The following is a 23,250-nucleotide window of genomic DNA, read 5'->3' as shown; positions in this document are numbered from 1 at the left end:
GCTTCACCCTGCTCCCGCGTCTGCAGGCTCTGCAGCCCCCAACACCCACCTCTTTCACTGCTGACAGGTCTGAGTCTGGGGTTTGGGGTTTGGGCTTCAAGAATTTCTTTCTCTGTGAGCTCTGTGAAGCCAGTAACTTATTGAATCGCATGTCACAGAAACTTGCATAGTGCTTGCCACATGCCAAGCATTGCTTTACGCATTTTGCACATCTAAACTCGTTTCATCCTCATAACAACCCACAGGGTGATGTTATTCTTAGCCCCACTTTGCAGATGTGGAAACTGAGTCACAGAGCTGGTTAAATAATTTGCCCGAGGTGACCAAACCTTAAGTGGCAGATGAAGGACTCGAACTAGACCTAATTTTACTGTCCGTGCACTTAACCCCCTTTTCCGTGTGGCTTCTGCAGCCCCTGTTCCTGGCACGTGTCATTGGCTGGCTGAGGCAGTAAGCCTCCCCGGGCTCCTGTTTCCACGCACTCTCCCAGTCCCTCCCAACGATGACATTCAGCACTACCCACCCCCTTTTATTGCATTTAACCCCCCACCCCAGAGCCTGGGGATGTTCTAAAATGTTTTTCCAGCAAGCGTTGGTGAACGTGAGGCCCTGGCCCGTGGGAGAACTCCCTCCCGTCCCTTCTCGCGCACCCTGGCAAGGTCACAAACACTGATCGCGCCCTCCTCATGGCTGTGGGGCCGTGACAACAACACAGAAGTTCCCCACAGTTCCCCACAGTGTTTCCCTGATGATTTACATGCCTGCCCATTCCATGTGTCTCACCTGCTCTCAAAAGCCTAGACCCAAGTGAGCCGGAAGCTGCCATCTCCCACAGGAGGAGTTTTTGGGGGGTGGGACAATACAGAGGGGTTCACTGGAAATGGCCTGGCCCACCTGATCTACCAGGGACCTAGCCGCCTGGCAGGCAGAGAAACCCAGCCTCAACATGCAAAGTCAGGGCCCATAAGACATAGTTGATATTTTATCTCAGCTTAACTGGTTCCCCAGAACAGCAGCTCTCCCAACTCGGATCAATACTGAGGAACAAATGGGGCGGGTCCAGCTCTGTCTTGTCTCACTCCACACTCTGTGCCCAGCACAGAGCCTGGTGCATATGTATGGGTTCCGTGATGCAAACAAACTAATGAATGAGTGAATGTTCTCCTTTGTCTCATCCATTAGCTCATATTCCAGACTCCAGACAAGTTCTATTTGGGTTTTACAAAAGAGAATTTTAAATGTCTTTTTAGTCTTCTCCAATGCATATTTTTTATTGTGAAAACTATACATAACATAAAGTGTACTGTGAGAACCATTTTTAAGGGTACAGTTCAGTGGCATGAAGCACACCCACGTTGCTGAGCGACCATCACCACCATCTGTCTCCAGAACTTTCCGTCTTCCCAAACTGAAACCCTGTCCCCATTCAACAGTAACTCCCCAGTTCCCACTTTCCCCCACAGCCCCGGGCAACCACCACACTAACTTGTGTCCCTACGAATCTGACCACTTTAGGTAGCTCACAGTTGCCTACGTTTGAGTAGATGGCTCTATCAAAATTTAGTTCACTGTTCTCTTAGGATTGATCGTATAGATTATTTCCAATTTTTTTTCTTAGTGTCAGTCGCACAGCAACAAACATATTTGTGCAACAGCCTTTCTTTTTTTTAAAGTGTTTTAAGGATTTACTACCTTGGGTTTGATGATCAAAATCAAGAATTCCTGGGGAAAAAATAACTTAGACATTTTGAGGGTTTTCTTACATATGATCAGTTATCTATCCTAAAGGATTTTTGCTGCTTATATATTACATCCAAAACATGGCACCAGCAATGTATAAATGTGCCCATTTTTCTGTAGTCTTACCACCACTGGATTTTTCTTTAAACGCATTGCTAATTTGCTAGGCAAAAATCTATACGTCATTGTTAGGCTAAAAATATGTTGTGGCAACTGAGCTTTAGTGGGAAGAAGGCTGAACTTGGAGTCAGATCTATTTTTGGAAGGTGCGTATAGAGCAAAATGTACCCTGAACTGAAAGGAAAACAAATAGCTGCTACCGGTTTTCAAGTATTTCAGCCCAAAGTGGGGCTGCAAGAACGAAAAGCAAGGGAAGAGAACAGAACAACACTTGTATTCTGCCGCAGGAGCCCAGGAGTCCAAGTCCGCAAGGCAGTCCCTCCATCTGCTCACAACTGGATAGACTTTTAAAAACAAAATCCATTTTACAGATGAGAAAACTGAGGATAAGAGCTGTTAAAGTAACTGGCAAGGTCCTTCAACGCATCGGTAATAGCATCAACGGAAATGCATAGACCTCTAGCTGTGTGCTAGGCGCTGTATACAGATCATCTCCGTTACTCCTTACCTCCCCGCATCTCCTGAAGCTGGTCCCATTTGGCCCCGTTTTATGGACTTTTCAAGATTACAGAACATGGATGCATATTTGGGCAGCCTGCCTCCATGGTCTGATACGGCATGCCTCCATTGTCTCTCACGGCCCCCGGTACCCCTTTCCAGACAATGCACTGCCCCCCCTTCCTTTGCTCCTTGCTGTTTCCTCTTCCTGAAACACCCTTCCTTAAACCCCCAACCTTTTTTGGCTTGGCTAACCCATTTACAGCCATCAGCTCAAAATCAGCCCTGACCACCAGCACCCCACCCCACCCACCCCACACTGGGTTTAGGTGTCCCTCCTACGTGCTTTAGTGGACATACTTGCCCAAGCGCTTAGCACACAGCATTGTGATTGTTTATGTGTCTGTCTCCCCAACGGGTGTCTTTAAGATCACAGGCTGTGTTGTTTTTATCTCCATGTCCCTTCACCTAGTTAATGCTCCTGCACACAGTAGGTCTCAATAAGTGTTGAGTGGATGAATGCGTTCTCTGCCATTCAAACCCAGATTTGGCCCATTCCTGAGGCTGAGGAATTTCTAGCAAAGAAGGGGCTGCACACAGGGCTGGATTCTCCCCCTGGGATGACTCTGAAGTCTCCTTGGGCCCCAGTCACCATGTTTCCATTCTCCACTCCTTCACCTTGAAACCCACAGACACCCTCAAAAAGAACTTTGGGGTGCTCAGGAGGGAGGTGCCACAGAAGCAGAACCTTCAGCCTGGAGGCAGGGCGGTAATTAAATTTGTCAGCTAACAGGCTCATCCTGGAACAGCCGCCCCTCCAGCCGGGTCCTCTGGGAATAGGGACCTGTTTTCGTTTTTGGCTGCCAGAGCCAGGGGCTGACTGGAAGTGCTGGAGCTCTGGAAGCTGCTGGCCCACAGTGGGGAAAGACAGCAGAGTCGGGGCTTGGGGAAGCTCTCCATGTCGCTTGGAGCTTGGGACTGACAGGTTCTCCAGGGGCTGTCAGGGGAGCCCCCAGGACCAAAGGGCGCCAGGGTTCCAGCCTCCCCTCAGACATGGGTCTGTCCTGCTCATACACCCAGCCCTCCGACACTTGCGGGAATCCCGGCAAAGCAGGGGCACGAAACTGATATCCAAGTGACTTCCTGCTCCAGAGCCTAGTCATCGTTACGGGAAAATCAGAACTCTTTTGGTTCCTTGCTTTTAATTTATCTGATATTTCATTTTCTGCTACATGGAGATGCAGGGACAGTTGAGAAATCGCCAGAATCTTTTTAAGTCTTAGTACCTACTAAATATCTTCCTCTGGCGCCCGTAGGCCCAGAACTGGGGAGGGGAGCCCTTGGTTTTAGGAGGAGCAGATCAAGGAAGACTTCCTGAAGTGGAGCGTGAAGAGAGCAGCCTCGTGGATCCCAGTGAAGTCAAGCCCCTGTGAGGTTTTGTCTGCATCTCTTACTTGGCCTGCGATGGAGCCTTGCCCTCCCTTCTGGGATGAGACATCCACACCAGGGGACACTGGGGGCGGCTGCCCTTTGCCCAGCCACGGCGTTGTGGGCTGATGGCACACACTCATACTTTAGGAGTCGCCTCTCCCACCTCCCGACATTCCATCTTCGCAGAGGAAAGTTACCAGAGGGGAAGGGAGGGGTTCGGGAGGAGGGTGAGGCGGGCGTGAGGAGGACCGAGCTCTGCCTTGCAGGATTATTAGTCTTTCGGCACTCCAGTGTTTAAAGATCAGGATGAAAAATTAAAAAGTAAGAAACAAAACCAGCAAGCCAATTACTCTAAAGAAGCTTCCCTGAAAGAAAAGGGGGAAAATCAATATTTAATTCAGACTTCATTGATTTGCAGTTTGCGTCCCGCACTCAGCACTTGATTTTGTTCAGGATTCTCAGTGAGAGATGATGTAGAGTTGGTGGCAATGGGTATGAAGAGCCTCAGGGAGAGGCTATGACGGAAGACCGAGGACCAGCGGCCTTACCCTGGAGCCAGCTTCCCCATCTGCTCCCCTAGGCACCCCCTTGAGGGCTTGGGGACACCCTGACTGAGCATGAGATGGCAGCCTCAAAAAGCCAGGAGGCATGTGAGGAGAACGTCTGTGTCCATCCTCCTGCCTCTGAATAGAATGGCATCCAAATCCTCCCTAAAAGAGCTGCCCGGACACACACACACACACACACACACACCACCACCACCACCACCACCACCGCCACCACCACCACCGCCACCACCACCACCACCACCACCACCACCACCACCACTACCATCATTGTCATCACCAAAAATGCCCTAATTTTTTACACATGCAAACTGAAATATCTAGGAATGAAAAATCATAATATCTGTAATCTACTCTAAAATACTTCAGGAAAAAGAAACCAAAAGACCAAAACATCTTCAAAGAGAACCCTCAAAGCTTCACATGGTTTCTCCCTTCGTATTCCTCACCCCTTCTGGATACCTTACTCTTTGTCAAGTCTAGCCTGAATCCATTCCCTTACAAGCGAGGCAGGTGGCATTCTATTGTCACATCGGCTGACACAGAGACTGGCTGGTCACCTGCCCCCCACCCCACCTGGGCCCCCAAACAGACAAACAGACAAGGAGGCAGTGACCAGATAGCTCTGTGTCAGCGCAGGCGCACATCAGTCAGCCCCTTGGCGCACACTGTGGCACACCTGCCCTGCTGAGCTGCCGGGGCGGGGGCAGGGAGGGAGGGGACAGGAACGGGAGAAAAATGGAGAGGTATGATCTTTGGTCTTCTCTGCCCGCACGCAGTCTAGATGGAGACACACACCTGGACTACCCAGGACCAGAGAGCCCCAAGTCAGCAGTGAATGGCATATGCCCCACTAGTGGGTTAGACAGGGAGAAAAAAATAATGAATTAAAATCTACACTACCCCACAGCCTCCCCTAGCCCTTCAGAATTTGTGACAGTTTTCAGTGCTTTTAGATCTATCACCTCCGCTGGTTCTTGTTCGGAATACTACAAAATGGTTAGGGCTGGAATTATTTGTCCCCGTTCTACAGACGAAGACACTGAGGCTGGGGAAATTGTGTAATGAGCAGCATAGATTAGTCAGTGGCAGGGAGGGGACCAGGACCCAGGCCGCTCCCCACGCCGCGGCTCATCTCCGAGAGGCACCGGGAGGCACTGGAGTCTCTGACCCCCCAACCTCTGGGCCATCTTCTGTGGCTTGCCTCCTCGCTCGGCCAGCAGGAGATCCAGCCAATGGCCCATTCTTCTACTGAAGGGGAGCAGAATATGTCACCCTGAATTGTGCCACTTTGGCCTGTGGATTACTTTGCTCTGAAGTCAATCAAGGCCCAAAAGACTCAGGAGGAGGTTTTACCTTCCCCTTAACAGCCTTAAAGAACTTAGACAGGAGGGCACCTGGATGGTGAGGTCAGTTTAGCATCAGACTCTTGGTTTCGGCTCAGGTCACGATCTCAGGGTCGCGAGATGGAGCCCAGAGTCAGCTCTGAGCTCTGCACAGCACGGAGCCTGCTTGGAGTTTCTATCTCTCTCTCTTTCTCTCTCTCTCTCTGCCCGCCCGCGCCCCCACTCCCGCACCGTGCTCTCTCTCTCTTTCTCTCTTTCTCTCAAATAAATAAATAAAATCTTAAAAAAAAAAAAAAAAAGAATTGAGGTAGGGGGCCTGGCCCAGAAAGAGAGCTATTAGCAGAGATCACTTTTTTTTTTTTTAACTGAAAGAGTATCTGTGAGGGCAAACATCTAATTACCAAACATCTGCTCTTCTTATCGTCCCTCCTCCCCCTCAAAGCCCCAGGCCCCCACCCCCCTCCCTAGCTCAGGCTGGCATACAAGCCCCAACCGTCCTTGGCTTTCATATCTTTGGGGCTCTCATGCATACAGAAATTAGATTTGTTTTCCTCCTGTTAATCTTGTATCAATTTAGCTATTAGGCCAAAGAACCTAGAAGGGAACATTTTTCAGCCCCTCCGCTGCCCTTCTCAGAACTTCTCTGGAAACTTCTGCCTCTGAGCCCCTCCCTCCTGTGGGGAGGGTGGAGACGCAGCATATTTGTACAGGAGCTTACGATGTGGTGGCAAGTCTGGAACCCGAAGACCTTGCTCTCTGGTCTGGCTCCACAGGGGATCGTCCAGGCAGCTGGTCCATCCGGAGGCTGGGGACTCCTTTTGGTCCCTACCTCTGGTGTTTTTCTCACTTCTTCTTCCCAGCCTCTGGAATGTGCCTGAGACTCCGCCTGCCTCCTTTTCCCCAGAAAAGCTGCCACCACCCACACATCCCCTTTTCCCATGGGGTAACCATGTCTCCTTGGTTCCTGTTTCCTCGCTGCCCTCAAATTATGCTGATAGTGGTTTTCCTTATTAGGATTTGACTGCTCATCACTCAGGGGAATAGAACAGGGATGAAGTTATCAAGCGACGGGGAAGTGACAAGCTTCCAGAATCTGCGGGCAGTTAGATAGCCTTGGCCTCTCCTGCCTAAGGCTCTTTTCTGAGGTAGTAAGAGAAAATGGGGGCCCCTCTTGCGTCTGTCCTCTGACTATATTACCCCAAGTGGACTACATGACCTCTACCGCCATCTAACCCTTCCTTCGTTAGCCAAGGCCACCTTGATCCCTGCCCCGTGTGGTCTTGCCCCTTCATGCTTGGGCCTGAAAAGGCAGCTAAGGCAGAACAGTTCCTGCCTCCCCTGGGTGACACCCAGCTCAGTAGCTTTCTGTCGTAATTTTTAAGATTTATTTACTTGAGTGAGACAGCCGGGGTGGGGGTGGGGAAGAGGGAGAGAGAGAATCTCAAGCAGACTCCCCGCTGAGCGTGGAGCCCCGACATGGGGCCCAATCTCATGACCCTGAGATCATGACCTAAGGTGAAACCAAGAGTTGGACACATAACCCACTGAGCCACCCAGGCGCCCCTAAAAATTATTCTTTCTTAGCATTTCCACACTAGCTCTGGAGCCTTGACCAAGATACCTCACCTCTCTGAGCTCTGATCCCTCATTGGTGGAAGGGGGTCCAAAATACTTCCTTCCCAGTGTTGAGATAAGTGCCTTATCCATTACAAAGGGCAGTTCTGTGATGAGCTATTTGTTGTGGCTAAGGGACAAACAAAAGACCAATGCTTCTCGTTAATAGCTGTCACTCACTGAGTGCCAACAAGGTGCTGCTTTACTATATTTAGTGCTTTAAATACAGGACTTCCAATACTCGCAAAGACAGTGAGGAAGGCATGGACCCCATTTTAAAAATAAGTTGTCTACAACATTTCACTAAGCGATGGAGCTGAAATTTGAAGCTAGGTGTGTCTGCTGGTACAGTCTGGGTGTTTTTCTCTGCCCCAAGCTACCTTATAAGCAAACCCCTACACCACACACAGGCTTCTTTCTGTTACTGCATTTATCACAACCCACCTGTCATTTGCTTGTCTCTGGGTTTGTCTCCTAGGAGACCGTGAACTTGCAAAGGACTGAGACAATACATCTTGGTCATTTTCAACCATGCATCTTGGTCCTATCTCTGTGACTGTCACATAGTAGGTATTCACTGCGTGGTTATCGGTTGATTATATAATATGGCCATTTGCCTCTTCTTTCCTCCTCAGCATCTTCAGAGGCCTTGTATGTGGATGGAAGAGTGAGGAGTGGAGGAATAAGCCCCCACGCCCTCTGCCACTCTCTGTCTAGGGGCCTCTAAATCCAGGAGCTGTTCCCAGAAGCCCGCCTCTTCCCTAAGTTCTAAGAGCTCATACATATTCATAAGGGGAAAAAGTGCTGGGAAGAGATATTTATTTTGTTTATTAAACTGTCATCTCAGCAAATTTATAGCAGAAAATGAGTGAGTCTCTTTCCTCCTGAGCTTTCCTTGTCTGAGAGGTGAATGGGTGGTGCCTGGCAGGGTGGGAGAGCGAGGTCTGGGCCATCATCAGCCAATGGCCCCTGGGGTTTGGGAGTCTCAATAATTAACACCCCTCTTTTCTCCACCCAAGTGGAAAAAAAACAGAGACAGATCCAGACCTTATAAAGATGGAGACAGCAAAAAACTATTTTAACAAAATATTCGCACCTGCTTGTTAATATCCCCTCTGCCAGTACTGAACTTATCCCTTGTTAAAAATTACCCTGAATTATAAAGAACTTGGAAATAATGCAAAAAGATGACAGCTTGTCTCCTCAATGTTATAGTGGACGGTTTATTTATTTAGTTCTCTAGGAGAAATTAGTCTTCGCTTGACTTCTACTGACTCCGTTTTAGGGCCCAGATTCATTAACATTCATTAACTGTACATGTCCAGGCACCTGGGGTGGCTCAGTCGATTAAGCATCTGACTCTTGATCTCAGCTCAAGTCTTGATATCAGGGTCATGAGTTTAAGCCCGGTGTTGGGCTCCGCGCTGGGCCTTCTTCAAACAAAAAAACAAAAACAAAAAACCCAACCAGTACATGTTAATTTGCAGATTCTTGTCTGATAGAAATGCAAATGTTTCCATTGAAAGGAAAATTATTGCGCTATAGGATACTAGTCAGTCTTGCATCTAATTTAATAAACTTATTTCAGCATTCTTTTCCAAGCTATGTAAATCTCTTCATCTTAAGAATGAACTTGAATAAAAAATAAAAAAAAAAGAATGAGCTTTAATGTTTCCTCATCAATGAGTTGAACAGATCTTTGACACATATTCATTCTATATTTGTATGGAAGTAATGGTTTTAACTTTTTTGAAAAGTGTACTTTGACCCACTTCCAGCCCCACACAGTGAGTCTGTTCTGAATAAATATCTCTTATATTCAGTCCCTTCTTCAAAATGGCAAAGCAGGGGGGCACCTGGGTGGCTCAGTCATTAAGCGTCTGCCTTCGGCTCAGGTCATGATCCCAGGGTCCTGGGATCAAGCCCCGCATCGGGCTCCATGCTCCGCAGGAAGCCTGCTTCTCCCTCTCCCACTCCCCCTGCTTGTGTTCCCTCTCTCGCTGTGTCTCTCTCTGTCAAATAAATAAATAAAATCTTAAAAAAAAAAAATGGCGAAGCAGGTAGGTCACACCCTTGCTCCTCCGGTAGGGTAAGAGAGGGCTGGGATGAGATGTCAGGAGTGTCACTCTACAGGATTCCTTTCTGGTGGAAACAGGAAGAGTAGAGAATGTGTCCTTACCTAACGGGGCCCAGCGTAATGAGCAGCCACAGCCCAGTGAGAAGCTACTTGGCTGGTGGCCAATGGAGGAAGACAGGCAATGGACCTTTCCTGGTGAAGTCCCTAGGACCACAACTCCAATGTCACAGCCAATAGCTATTAGGATTCCATTTGCCCAGAGGGTGAGCCTTCTGTGACCCAGGGCTTGGTGGGTCCCAAGTTTCCTTGAGCATCATCACTGCCTGGGTAACTCCTATTTATGTCCTTCCCCCTGGTATTAGCTGCGTCCTCAGGTCCTAGAAACTCTAAATATGGTCTGGCATCCTGGGGAATCAATCCAGCCATGTCTCAGTGGTCTTTTATTTAGACCAGGGAGAAGGTTGCATGTCAGCATTAATCAGAGTGGGAGAAGAAAATAATGTTAATTCTGGGTCTTTCATGTACTCGGTGCTGGGTGGATGCTTCCGTATATTTTTTATGTTGCAATCCTCATGACAATTCTGTGAGTGAGAACTTATTATCTACTAGATTAACTAAAACTGAGAAGCTAAGTGACTTGTCCAAGGCCACAGAGCTAATTAATATAGGGATGGGGTAAGAATTTAGATACCTGGCCCCAAAGCCTACACTCTTTTTTTTTTTAAGATTCTATTTATTTATTTGAGAGAGAGAGAATGAGAGAGAGAGAGAGAGAGAGAGAGAGCACATGAGGGTGGGAGGGTCAGAGAGAGAAGCAGACTCCCTGCTGAGCAGGGAGCCTGATGAGGGACTCGATCCTGGGACTCCAGGATCAAGACCTGAGCCGAAGGCAGTCACTTTAACAAACTGAACCACCCAGGCCCCCCCAAAGCCTACACTCTAAACACCATGCTACCTCCTTTGAGCAACTACCTCAACATCTCTTGGGTCAGAAGTCTGTAGATCCAGTTGCTATCCACCGTGAGACCTCAGGACAAAGGTCTGAACCTTTCTCTTCCACGAGGATCACCACCTCCGACCTTCTCTACCACTTTCGTGGAGAACAGAAAACCAAGATGGTCCCAGAAACCCAATCAATTTACGTTGTGGTTTCTGTTGGAGTTGACTTTTCTTCTTGCCCTGAGAGGTTCTCAGAGAGCTAGCTATGGTCATAAGATAATTAGTGATTGGAGCAGACTGAAGTTAAGATGGCCATTTAAGAAACCACAGACCAGGCTGTGTCACCTCTTTAGGAGCCAAGAGGTCTTGCTTGGGGGATGACTCCCTACTCTTCCTGCTCTTGGCATACCGTCCACACCTGGTGAAACCCTCACGTAGGATGCTCTATTCTCCACAGGCCAGTAAGTGTTACCGCTCTCTAGATGAGTCTTGAATCCTTTTCTAGCCATGGAGGTGATGGGTGCACAGGAGCGGTCTATCTTTTTTCTCCTCCCTGAACCCCAGTCTAGGAGGGCCCAGAAACAGAGGCAAAGAGGGAGGATGAGTAGAAGGAAAAGGTTAACGGTACCCAGCCCTCTGCTCCAGATAGCCCACCTGTAGCAGGCCCAGCCAGGGAGAGAGGGGCTGCAACTTACATGGGAAGACTTACTACATTAATTTCTAAATTGGGACCGAGCTCGATGACTTTAACATGGCCCAGAGGACTTCTACCTGAGAGTGATCAGAAAGTTGTGAGACTGAGTGTGGTGTACAGGAGCAGAGGAGGAAACTTCCCAGCTGAATACATTTGAAAGGGGAGTGGGAGACAAAGTCACTTGGCGATTATAGCCCTTGTGTCTTGTGGGTACCATGTCCAAGTCCCACTTCGCAGAGGTCAAATGTGATCTATGCTCTACTTCTGGGCCTTTGCCTCAGTCGTTCCCTGCAGAGACTGCCCACCCCACCCCCTTGCCCTGACAGCTCTCTATCAGCCCATTAAAGCCAGTCTTTTCCTTGTCCACAGGTTTGGCAGCCAGTGGCTGGGTCTTTTTCCTATCAGTTCCCTAAAGCCCACAGCACAGTCTCAGACACAGAATAAGCCTGTTATGGGCTGAATCACGTACCCCCCCCCATATGCATCTGTTGAAGTCCTCCTACTCTACCACACCTCAGAATGGGACTGTACTTGGAGATCAGATCTTTAAACAGATAATTAAGTTAAAATGAAGTCATCAGTGTGGGCCCTAACCCAATAAGGCTGGTGTTCTTCTAGAAAGAGGAAATCAGGACCCAAGCACATACAGGGAGGAGACCATGTGAAGTCACAGAGAAGACAGCCATCTGCAAGCCAAGGAGAGACCAGCCCTGCCAACACCTTGATCCCAGACTTCCAGCCTCCAGAACTGCAGGGAAATAAATTTCTGGTTGTTGGGGCGCCTGGGTGGCTCAGTCGTTAAGCGTCTGCCTTCAGCTCAGGTCATGATCCCAGGGTCCTGGGATCCAGCCCCGCATTGGGCTCCCTGCTCCGCGGGGAGTCTGCTTCTCCCTCTCCCACTCCCCCTGCTTGTGTTCCCTCTCTTGCTGTGTCTCTCTCTGTCAAATAAATAATTTCTTTAAAAAAAATAAAAAAGTAAAATTCTGGTTGTCTAAACCACCCAATCTATGGTCCTTTGTTAGGGCTGCCCTAGCAAATGAATGCGCCTGCACCATCAATATTTGCTGAATTGTTTTTGAATAATACAAATTTGAAGTATCATTTTTAATGTCTTCCTTACACTTCATTATATGGACATTTCATATTTTATTTAACCAGCTCTTATTGTTGAACTTTTGATTGCTTTCAAATTGTTCTCTACTATAAAGAATGCCTCTATGAACACTATTGTTCAAAGAGCTTTTGGTGTTCTGTTGAATTATTTCCTTAAGCATAAATTTTCTAGAAGCAGGGTTACTTGTCAAAGACATGAACATGTTTATGGCTCTTAAGGACTGCTCCAATTTGGAACAATATCAACATTGAATGAGTGCACCCATTTCCTGAAAGCCTTACCAGAATGGAATTTGTCAACTTCAAGTCACTGAATTCTGAGCCAGGGATGCTGCTTTTTCCTACCTCTTAGATAGTGCTCCTATTTTTATTTTTTTTTTCAAGTGGGCTCTACACTGAGCAGGACTTGAGTTCACGACCCTGAGATCAAGACCTGAGCTGAGATCAAAAGTCGGATGCTTAACTGACTGAACCACCCAGGCACCCCAGCTATTGCTCCTATATACTTCAAAGGTACCCCCATCCCCACTGCCGACACAATCTACCTGCCTGTCCAAGTTGTCATGCATTTCTAACTCCTGATGAAAACTCTTTCTCTGGGAAACCTGTCTTGGTTTATCTTGCATGGCTCTGATCTTCCCTATATTTTGCCTTTTCTCACGCACTAATCTCTTTGGACTCTCTGCTAGGTTGTTAGGTAATTGTGTGCAGAGTAGTGGGGTATGAGAAGCCCTAAGAGGAACATTCTGGAATTCCTGGTGATAAGGGCACCTTAGGCTGAAATGTTGAGATAAGTGAAAAAAATGTGATCGGACTGTACCTAAGCTGGTCAAGCAAGTCATGGTGCTTGCAGAGGCTTTCCAGCGTGCTGCAGGAGGGGCTAGGGATGGTGATGGGAGCAGGTGGTTCCAAACGATCAGAGTGAAGAGTGCCAATGAGGAGTGAAGGCAATTGGAGCCCTGCCAGGAGGCAGGGATCAGACAGCAAAGGGTCTGGTACCATGCTAATGAATTCAGGTTTCTCTACAAAGCAAGAGGAAGCATTGAAGGATTCGAAGCAGGTCAGTGACGTGAACAGATTTGGCTTTTGTATACCTGGAAGCCATGTGGGGGATGAGTCAGCAAGGGGAGATACTAGAAGCAAGGAGGTCTGTTAGAAGGTTGTTTGTATTCCTCCAAGGGAGAGATGCCCAGGGCCTGAACTAAGGGTCCGGAGTGTTATCATGTGTACTTGCTTGGTCTCTTCAACGAGTCTGGTGTGTGGGACTCCTGAGGGAGACAGGACTCCTGGAGGGTAGGACTGTTTTGTCTTTCTTATGTCTCTCTCAAGATGGTAGCACCATGCTCAGCTCACCCAAACATTTATGAATGAACTGGACATAGGAAGTATCCAGGGGGAAAAGGAGCCACAGTCCTCTATCTTCAGGGAGCTCCCATTCTGTGTGAGAGACCTAGAAACCATAGAACATCCTTAGTCAAAAGGACCTGAGAGATCATCTAGTGAAACCCCCTCATTTTACAAAAGGGAAAATTGAAACTCAGAGGAAATGACCCAAGACTGGAATCCGGATCTCCTGGCTCCTGGTCAGGGACATGAACCACTTCATAAGCATTTTTCATGGAGGGCACAGAGTACCTGCTCTTGGGAAACTTCCAGCCAGGTATGGAAAGCCCCACAGGTAGCCAGTTGTGAGGGTGGGATGCAGGGCACAGGTGCAGAGGGCAGACATCAACACTCGGTCATGGACGAACACGGGACAACTGTAGAGCATGGTGGGTGAGGGGTGAGCAGCGATGGAACACCTAATATGAACCAGGCACTGTCACTGTGGCCTTCACCAAATGTGCACGCCACCCTCACCACGCACGGATGAGCTGATAAGGTTATTCATTCCCGTGCAGAAGATGAAAACCCTGCCGCCCGGGCTGATAAGAGTCAGGGCTCTGACTTGACCCGGGTTTGGCCGCCTCCTAAGGCATACTCTCACCAGGGCCCCAAGTTGCCTCCACTGAGGAGGCACAGGGTTTGGGGTGACAGGACTTGGTGTGGCGGCAGAAGGAACGTGGGACTAGAAAGCACAGGCCTGGTTTTACATCTATCTCACTCTATCCCTGCCATGCAGTAGGAGCCATGGGACTTCAGGAAATTATTTAACCCCCTTCAGGCTCAGTCCTCTGTTAAGACGAAGTTAAATCTGCCCCTGCCTACCTTGGTTGAGAGGGTGGTTTGAGCGGCTTAACCAAGATAACATGTCAGAAATCTGTTTGTAAACTGTAAAGGAAGTTTTGTGTTTTGGGGCACCTGGGTGGCCCAGTCATTCCTCAGCATCTGCCTTCGGCTCAGGTCATGATCCCAGGTCATGATCCCAGGATCGAGCCCCGCATCGGGCTCCCCTGCTCCGTGGGAAGCCTGCTTCTCCCTCTCCCACTCCCCCCTGCTTGTGTTCCCACTCTCGCTGTGTCTCTCTCTGTCAAATAATAAAATCTTTAAAAAAAGAGAAAAGAAAAAAAGAAAGTTTTGTGTCAGTGACAGGGAGCCCAAGACTCAGCATATCTCCTGAGGACCGGCAGCCACAGCCCTGCGAGGAGAGGGGTACCAGTTCCACTGGGGGAGCTGAGGCTGAGGGCTCTGAGCAGAACTGACGTGGAACCAGGGCCTGTGCTTCTTGGCTCCATTTGTCATGCCATTAAATACCCTATAAACTAAAGTGTTTGCCGAATGACAGGCCTCCGTGGGAGCATTTGCTGCTCCTGGTTTGTCATAAGCCTCAGAAAGGCAGAGCTGGCTTCTCCATCAGAAAGAGAGTTCACCGCCTGTGTCTGGCTCAGCAGTCTCAGAGCTGCCAAGAGGGAGGAAAGCCACCACATGGGCTAACAGTGGACAGTTTGGGAGTCTGGAAGGGGATTCTGGCTCTGCCACTTGCTAGCCACAAGACGAGGGAAGTCGCCTTACCTGCTTGAACTCCAGTTTCCTCATTTGTAAAACGAGAAAGCACTAGAAGTCCTCTCCTTCGATGGCATTGGGACGAGGGGTAAATAGGTTATCTACTGTGGGGGCTTGTCCTGTGCATTGTAGTCAGTAAAAGCAAGAAATCATAAAAACAATATATATTTACTTTAAATGTTTATTTTCAAGGACGTATAGGTCAATCTTTTGATGTAAGGCCAGGGCTTTGGGGTTTGCTGATTGGATTCCAAGATAATTTCCTTGCATGAACCTTGCTAGCAACGCGTAATCAGCAATTACTTCAAAGTGGAGCAACAACTTGAAGATTCCTAAAAAGAAATATGGCTATAAAATTCTTTGAGATGTTTATGACTTTATTCCCAATATTTTACCATTGTCTCCCCTATACCTAATTTAATGGCAAGTTTCAAGGGACTCACTTTCACAAGCATTTCCAAAGTCTTCAACCCAGTTGTCTTAGTTAAGGAAACACTGTTGGCTCTAACAATCAAGCTCCTTCATTTTTGGCTCTGCAATCTTCAGCACATGGCTTGATTTGGGGATGAATTAAGTGGGAAGCAGGGGAAAGAGTGATGAAGGCACACCTACCCCTTAGCTACTTCTGCCTGGAAGTGATGTGTACCACCTTGCTCACGGTCCACTGGTGAGAAGTAGAAATATGGCCCCATCCAACGCAAAGGGGTCTGGGAAATGTAGTCCAGCAGTTGCCCAGGACTTAAAGGAGACAGGTTTGCAAGGGCTAGGCAGTCTCTGCTATGGTCCACTATCAGAGAAACAACTCCCTCTATCTTTGCACTCATAGTTCACTGATTTCTTTGTTAGTGCCAAGACTGAGAAACTCTCATTTATGTGATATGTGACTAAATTACATAATTACAGTAAGAATCTTACAGGATCAGTAACAAAAGCAATTTGGTGAGCACAGCTCTATTGATCAAGCGGAAGCATAAAGCGTTGTAGACCGTGGCCAGCCCTGAGCGTTTTGTGTTCCATGCACATCCCTCATTGTGTTTTATGGAGGAAACAGAGATCAACAACTAATTAGGTTAGTGAATTAATTTAGTGCAAGTCTATTAAGAGACTTTCTACTGTTCTTACTTCATAGGGTTGTTGGGAATATTAGTGAGATAATCCCTGTGAGATGCTTCATATCACCTAATGTCAATAGTCAACCTCGGGGCAACTGACACTCTAGGCTGGATAATCCTTTGTTGTGGGGGTTTGTCCTGTGTCTTGTAGAATGTTTAGCAGCATCCCTGGCCTCTACCCACTAGATGCCAGTGACAGCCTCCTAGTTGTGACAACTAAAAATGTGTGCAGACGTGGCCAAATGTCTCTTGCAGAGTAAAATCACCCATGGGTGTGACTCTGCTCTTTATGGTGCCAGGCACTTAGCAGTCACTGGTTCTATTTTGGTTCCCTTCTCTTCTGGATCCCCACTTCCATACCTTCCACTGAGGAGTCCTCTGCCTCAGCAATGTGACAATGAATCTGTTAGAGTGACAGCCCCCTTGACTCAAAAATGGGAAAAGAAAGTTAATAACATGTTGGATTCATGGGGGCATTTTACCAGTTTTCTAACTGCTCTTACACGGGTGCTAGAAACTAAGATTGCCCTCTGAGAATTAAAACAGTAAAACTCATACACAGTGAATGTGGGAATAAACTGAGATGTTTTCTGGAAAGTGTGACTCAAGAGTTTGGAAACACCCTAGACTCTAATCAAAATAAATTGGGCACAATTTCAGAAAGATAAAATTGTAATTTGTTGAGGGTAAACTTAATCAATTGTACCCTGTTCAAAGAAAGACTGTGTGACAGAAATAGGGAATGACTTAGTTTTGTTTTGGTTTTTATGCTTATAAACTGCTAAGGGAAACATCCTTGTACCCATCTATTACTTAACAATTGTACATGGGTAAGTATTTCTATAGGGTGAATTCCTAGAAATTGAATTATAGTACAATAGATATTACATATTGCCTTCCCAAAACTTGGTATTTATTTACATTTCCATTCCCACCAATGACATATGTAATCACTCATTTTTCAAAAACATTAATTATAAATCACTTTGCTTTTTAACTTTAGTCAATGTGATGAGTAGAAAATAGTAAATCAGTCTTCTTTTAGTTTGCTGGTGAGCTGAGTTTCTAAGTTCGTATTCTTTTAAAAATTCTTTTTAAATAATTGGACGATTTTTCTTATTAATTTACAGAAACTTTTATGTATAATGGATGGTAACCCATTTTCCGCTGTACATGCTACAAGTATTTTTTCCAAGTCTGCTTCTTGTCTTTTGATTTTGTTTATGATGTCCCAATAAAAGAATGCATTTTACAGTGGAATGCGTCATAACTTTTGTTTGTGAAAGCTCTCTGGAGGGACTCAGGTTCCTCATGTTTCAGTTATACACATTTCCAGTTGTCGGGATCCCTCTCCTTTTCTCATCAAGGCACTGACTTGAGCCATAAAAAAGGTCATGGTAGAGAATTCAACTGTCACAATTTGGCAAAGTAAATTAATAATTTCTTGATATGGCCCGAGCAGCTCAGAACTCTCAATCCTGGCACAACAGAAAGAGCATCCCCCAAAGGGGTACATAACTGTGCCCTGTGCTTTCAGCTGGACAACCCAGACTGGAGTTTGTCCCTCTCCTGCTATACTCTATGCATGACTGCAAGAAAGAACCAGCACAATCCATTAGTCCAGGGTTTGCAGTTATAAGGTCCCCCAAAGCCTTGAGCTCAGGGAGCCAGACCATGTCTAGGTCCCAAGAGGATGAGTGGACAGCACTAACGGCCACTGGTCACCTGTCCTGGGAGGAGGGGATGTTCATACCACCATTGCCCTTCAGCATGAACTCCCTCCTCAACTCCATGGCCACTCTACATATCCTTTGCCAGTCTACTGATTACAAGCCCTCTTCTTTATACCCTCTGATGTCTTAGTAAAGCAAAGTTCCCCAATGTGGTGCCATGAATGGTACAGGTGTGCTCATACCATGGTCTAAGAGTATGCCATACAGGTATTTGTGTCTTCTATCTGCAGCAAAGTTTTGGAAGCACTGTAGTAGAAAAATCATTTGATTGGAAGAAGCAAAATTCACTGAGAACTTAGCAAAAAAAGAGGAATTTATTGAAATACAATGGAGGTGTTTCATAAAACCAAGGAAACACAACAGGAAGCGCAAGTAGGGCTCAGAGAGGATGGAAACTGGCAACTCCTCTCTTTCTCCCAATCCTACTCCCTAATAGAACTTTTCTGTTCCATTTGCTTATTAAACCAAACACAGCTGCCTCAGACCTGAATTCATATAACTTCCCACTTCCAGAAAGTTTAGCATCTCTGAGCAGCATCCCCCCCAATTTCAAAATCCTGAAGGCAACAATTTAATTAACCTAGCACAAGTCAGGTGGCCACTCTAGCCCATTCTGGTCCAAAATGCAATGATGGGGGTCATGGAGTTTCATACACCCCCAGCTCCTCTTGGGGCATTGAAAGAAGACACAAATGGTTAGGACAGGTGTGGGCAGAGCAGACAAACTGACCCACCTGCCAGGAAAGTTTAGGAATCTGCAAAGTTGAGGTCCCTCATGAGGTCCCTCCTGTGAACTCACCACAAAGGCTCTTTTATGAAGCCTCTGGGTAGAGAAGCACTGGCCTGCCCAAGGGACTCTCCCAAGAATGGCCAAGAGCTACATTCAGTTTTTTAAACTCCAGTCATCATAATTGTGTCCATGAAGCGTGGAAAGGGGACAATGACAGTCTTAGAAACCCACTGCTGAAGGCGGAGTAAAGATTAAGATCGAGTAGGTAGTGTCTTGATGGCATCAGTCTTGGGGTGTCCAATAATTTGAGTATTTCCATTAGAGAGAACTTGTTGAAATTCCTTTGATTTGTCCTGATTCTCTGGACCTTCTTTTTCTATGGCGTACAACCCTGGCATTCATGGACATTTTTTGGTGGGAGGAGTGGAAAATGCCTGGATCCCTTTCAAAGGAATTATTATAATAAAGTTGTGGGGGTAACTACAGGATCTAAGGTCATCAGGAAACTGAGTGGGTACTCAGAGTAACTCATCCCAGAGAAAAGGTGCTTGAGAAAATGTAGATCCTGGTCTGTAGTGTCCAGATGTACCAGATGCATTTGCATTTTGACAAACTTCCTGCATGAGACTAATGTTCACTGAAGTTTGAGAACCTCTGTCCTAGAACCTGAAGCTAGAGCTTCTTGGAATGAGCCAATTCCCTCGTGCACTCGGGGTCTCACACTCATTTGGGAATGTAATGAAAGCAATGGCACCTCTTTCCAGAAACAGGCACACAAATACCTACACAGAAAAGGTACCTGCAGTCTCAGGGGCTTCACAGATTCCCTGAAGCTCTTCTTCAAACCCAGATTAAGACCACTTCCCTGGAGAAGATAAAGACCCTGGGATGTCTTGAGGGAAGAGGAGGAGAACAGAAAGAAACGGAGGAAAGTGGATCAGGGAAGGGAGACAGTTACACAAACTCATTAAGATTCTGGAGTCAGGAAGATTTTAGTCCCAACCCTGGCTTGGCCACCCACTCACCAGCTGTGTGACATCAGTCAAGTTACTTCATCTCACCAGGACTCAGTTTCTTCATCTGTGTCCTAACAGGATTGCAAAGAATGTTAAGTGAGATAACAAGTATCTGAAGTACTTGGCCATGAAAACTGATACATAGTTGATGATTAAGAAGGGATAACTATTGAATCTGTAGGTCGATCGGTCAATAAATGGCCAGGTTATTCTTCTGAGGAATAAAGACAAGAAGACAAACAATCTAGAAGCCCCCAGCAGGAATACACTCGGGGAGACCAGACAGCAAAGAGGAAGCATTTCCACACTAGCAATCCCACCGGGGAGAGGCTTTTCTCACTATTGTTACAAAAAGCAGCATGCAAATGTGATGAGCAAGGGAGAAACAAAGACAGTGGATAAAGAAATGGGATAAGAGCACAAAACCAGAGAAAACAGAACAAATACAAGGAAGAATCTAAGTCTTGAGAACTTTAGCTCCAAAAGGGGCCTCCGGAATCAGCTGACAAGCCCATTATTAACAGAACCTTCTGATCAGCTTTTTTTCCTACATCTCTTTACGTTTTGCCAAAGATAATATTCACTTTGATGCTGCAAAGCCTTAGTTTGCTTTTTGTGTTTCTTCTCTCCATAATTGAATGTTAGGCCATCCTTTTGTTATCGGCAAATTGGGCTGACAAAAAGAGCATTATAAATTGTGAAAATACAAACAAATTCTCCCAGCTCTGAAATTCTCCTTCTACTCAAATGGTTGACACAAATAATCCAGGGGGATGGAATTCCTCGAGTGCAGGAAGGAACAGAGTTCATTTTTCCATTGGCAGAAAGAGGTGGCTCCCCGCAGAGTTTGGGAGACCGGGGCCACCAACATCTAGGGACGCTCTCTCCCTTCCAGAGAGCTGGGCACTGGGGCCAAATGCTGACTTCTCATTCCTGCAAGTCTTGGGAAGGTGGGGGCAGAGGTTATGCTCCAGGTGCTCTGCCTCTGGGGTAACCTGAGAACGTTGAACCCCAGACTGCTAAATTCCAGGCTTTAGAGAGCTCCCAGCCTGGGTAACGGGCCTCAAAGGGCCAGAGCCCAGGCAGGACATGCGGTGACAGCGTGGGTGCCTGAGCGCTTGAGTCTGTTGCTGATGATGCTGCTTGCGTGCGTCACAGGGACCTTTCCCTCTGCTTCCCTGCTGACAGGAGCTGTCCTGGGCATGAGCCTTGTCAGGCCCACCTTCCCAGGGCCTCTTTAGGAGGGGGCCCAACAGGACTTGCTCCTCTTCCATTCCCATCCATCTAGAAGGGAATCAAAACAACCAAAGATTCAAGGAAGTTAGCTTTTGAAGTCAGGCTGTTTCAGCAACCACTGTCTTTATCGCGGAGGCTTCCTCACTCTTCTCCCCAGGTCAGGCCTGCTTGGGGGGGTGGGAAGCAATGCTCTAAACTTCTTCCTTTTTTTTTTTTTTAAGATTTTATTTGGGGCGCCTGCGTGGCTCAGATGGTTAAGCATCAGCCTTCGGCTCAGGTCATGATCCTGGGGTCCTGGGACCGAGCCCCACATCGGACTCTCTGCTCCTTGGGGAGCCTGCTTCTTCCTCTGCCTCTCTCTCTCTCTCTCTCTCATGAATAAATAAAATCCTAAAAAAAATATTTTATTTATTTATTTGAGAGAGAAAGCATGAGAGGGGGGAGGGTCAGAGGGAGAAGCAGACTCCCCGCGGAGCAGGGAGCCCGATGTGATGCAGGACTCCATCCCGGGACTCCAGGATCATGACCTGAGCCGAAGGCAGTTGCCCAACCAACTGAGCCACCCAGGCGCCCAATGCTCTAAATTTCAAGGCTTCCAGTGAGCTGCTGAGAAAGGTAACCTGGTGTCAGTGACTTTCTTTTAAGAAATGAAATCTGTCAACTACGCATTATGCTACTGATCTCCAAGTGCATGGAGTCATTTATTCATTTATTTAAACATGTTTGAGCTCCTTCTCGATGCCAGGTTCTGGGTTAGAAGCCGGGGAGGCTAGGATGAGTAAGACATGGCTCCTACTCACATCTTGGGAACATAAGACACTCCCAGCTTACTCTAATACAACCAAGTATTAATTTGGTTTCAACTGTTGAGCGAAAAGGAACCTAATAGTACATAGAATCTAAGAAGGCATCAAAAATTAAAACATGGCAAAGGTAGGGAGGCCCCAAGAGCAAGTGGCACCTGGGGACACCTGGGTGGCTCAGTCGGTGAAGCGTCTGCCTTCAGCTCAGGTCATGATTCAGGTCCTGGGATCGAGCCCAGCCCTGCATCGGGCTCCCCCCTCAGCAGGGAGCCTGCTTCTCTTCTTCCTCTGCCCAGCCCCCACCCTTGCTCTCTCTCCCTTTTTTTTTTAAAGATAAATAAAATCTTAAAAAAAAAAAAAAAGAAGGAGAAGGAGAACTGGAACCTGAGATTGGAACGCTGTCAGAACCGCCTACCTTTCTTCTCTCAGCTTCTGCCTGATCGTTCAACTCATTCTCAATAAACACCAGTACCGGCCACGTGCAGGAAATCCTCCTGTCCTGGGCTTAGGTTTTCCAAAGTCCAACACCTGAAAGCACTTCATTCTTTCTTACTTTCTATAAGAAAATCCTGGGGAACTGCCTTGACTGGTCCGTTTTGTATCAGATGGCTACTCTTCGGTGAATTACCTGGTAAATAATATGCCCCCGCCCTCAAAGAAGCCATTTACAGTCAGGGTAAGGGGCCCAGCAGAATAAAGGGGGGTGGTGAGTGTCTTTGGACCAACCCCAAAAGGTGTGCCTTCATTTTCTTCCCTGGGTAGGGTTGCCAGATACAATGTAGAGTGTCCAAATATTGCAAAGGACATATTTATACTGAAAATAGCATATTTTATGTATGTATGTGTGTATTTAGTTAGTTATAGTTGTACTTACAACAATTTGTATTGCCAACCCTATTCCTGAGGCTCTTCAAGGAAAAGGAAAGCAGTTCTGGCTGCTGGATGGTTTGAGAGCCGTATTACTCAGTGGTGGGAGAACGGCTAACATTTCCAAGTTAGGTTCTGTGGCAGTAGCCCTCAGAAATTGACTTGGGCTAACTTAAGCCACAACAGGGAAGGTACTGGCAGGCCGTCAGGCAAGGCCACCTCTTTAACGACTCCAGAGACAGCCTGGGAACGGTGCCCTTGAAGTTGTGCATGTGGCTGCTGATTGCAGGGGAACTTCCAGAACAAAAGGAGCGTTTGGACGACCTCCCCTGAGAAGAACAGGACCTGGGGCTGTACCCAGCAGGCAGCTCCGCTTACACAGTTTCCCACTTGGTCACTCCAGTGCAATTCTTCTCTCACCTCTTCGAGAATGCGTATCAAATGTGAGAGACTGACAGCGCTTCAGGATCACCTTGAATTGGTTCTGATTAGTTAGTTATGTAAACTCGATATTCAATATTCAGATTAGTAAGAAGTCATGACTCGAGACAACCCAGTCCTAACGGCCATCTGTCCTGTTGCCCGGGACACAATGTTGGGGGCCGAGGAGAGACACACTCTAGTTGGGTTTGATCTGATGCCTCATCCGTGGAGAGAGCCGATCCGGATCAC

At 47.2% G+C, this 23,250-nt stretch overlaps 1 protein-coding gene across 2 annotated transcripts in view; it reads right to left on the bottom strand.

The window, feature by feature from the left end:
- Positions 1-6,548, bottom strand: part of LOC113933292 (60S ribosomal protein L38-like) — a 44,559-nt gene extending 38,011 nt beyond the window's left edge. For both annotated transcript variants that reach the window (XM_027613246.1, XM_027613248.1), the window contains exon 1: positions 6,420-6,548. The gene's annotated coding sequence lies outside the window, so the exon portion shown is untranslated. The remainder of the gene's footprint in view (positions 1-6,419) is intronic.
- Between the last annotated feature and the right edge of the window lie 16,702 nt (positions 6,549-23,250).

Source organism: Zalophus californianus, chromosome 10 (genome assembly GCF_009762305.2).
Source record: "Zalophus californianus isolate mZalCal1 chromosome 10, mZalCal1.pri.v2, whole genome shotgun sequence".
Taxonomy (NCBI): Eukaryota; Metazoa; Chordata; class Mammalia; order Carnivora; family Otariidae; genus Zalophus; species Zalophus californianus.
The sequence above is the reverse complement of the archived record's forward strand: the minus strand, read 5'-3'. Positions and strand labels throughout refer to the sequence as shown.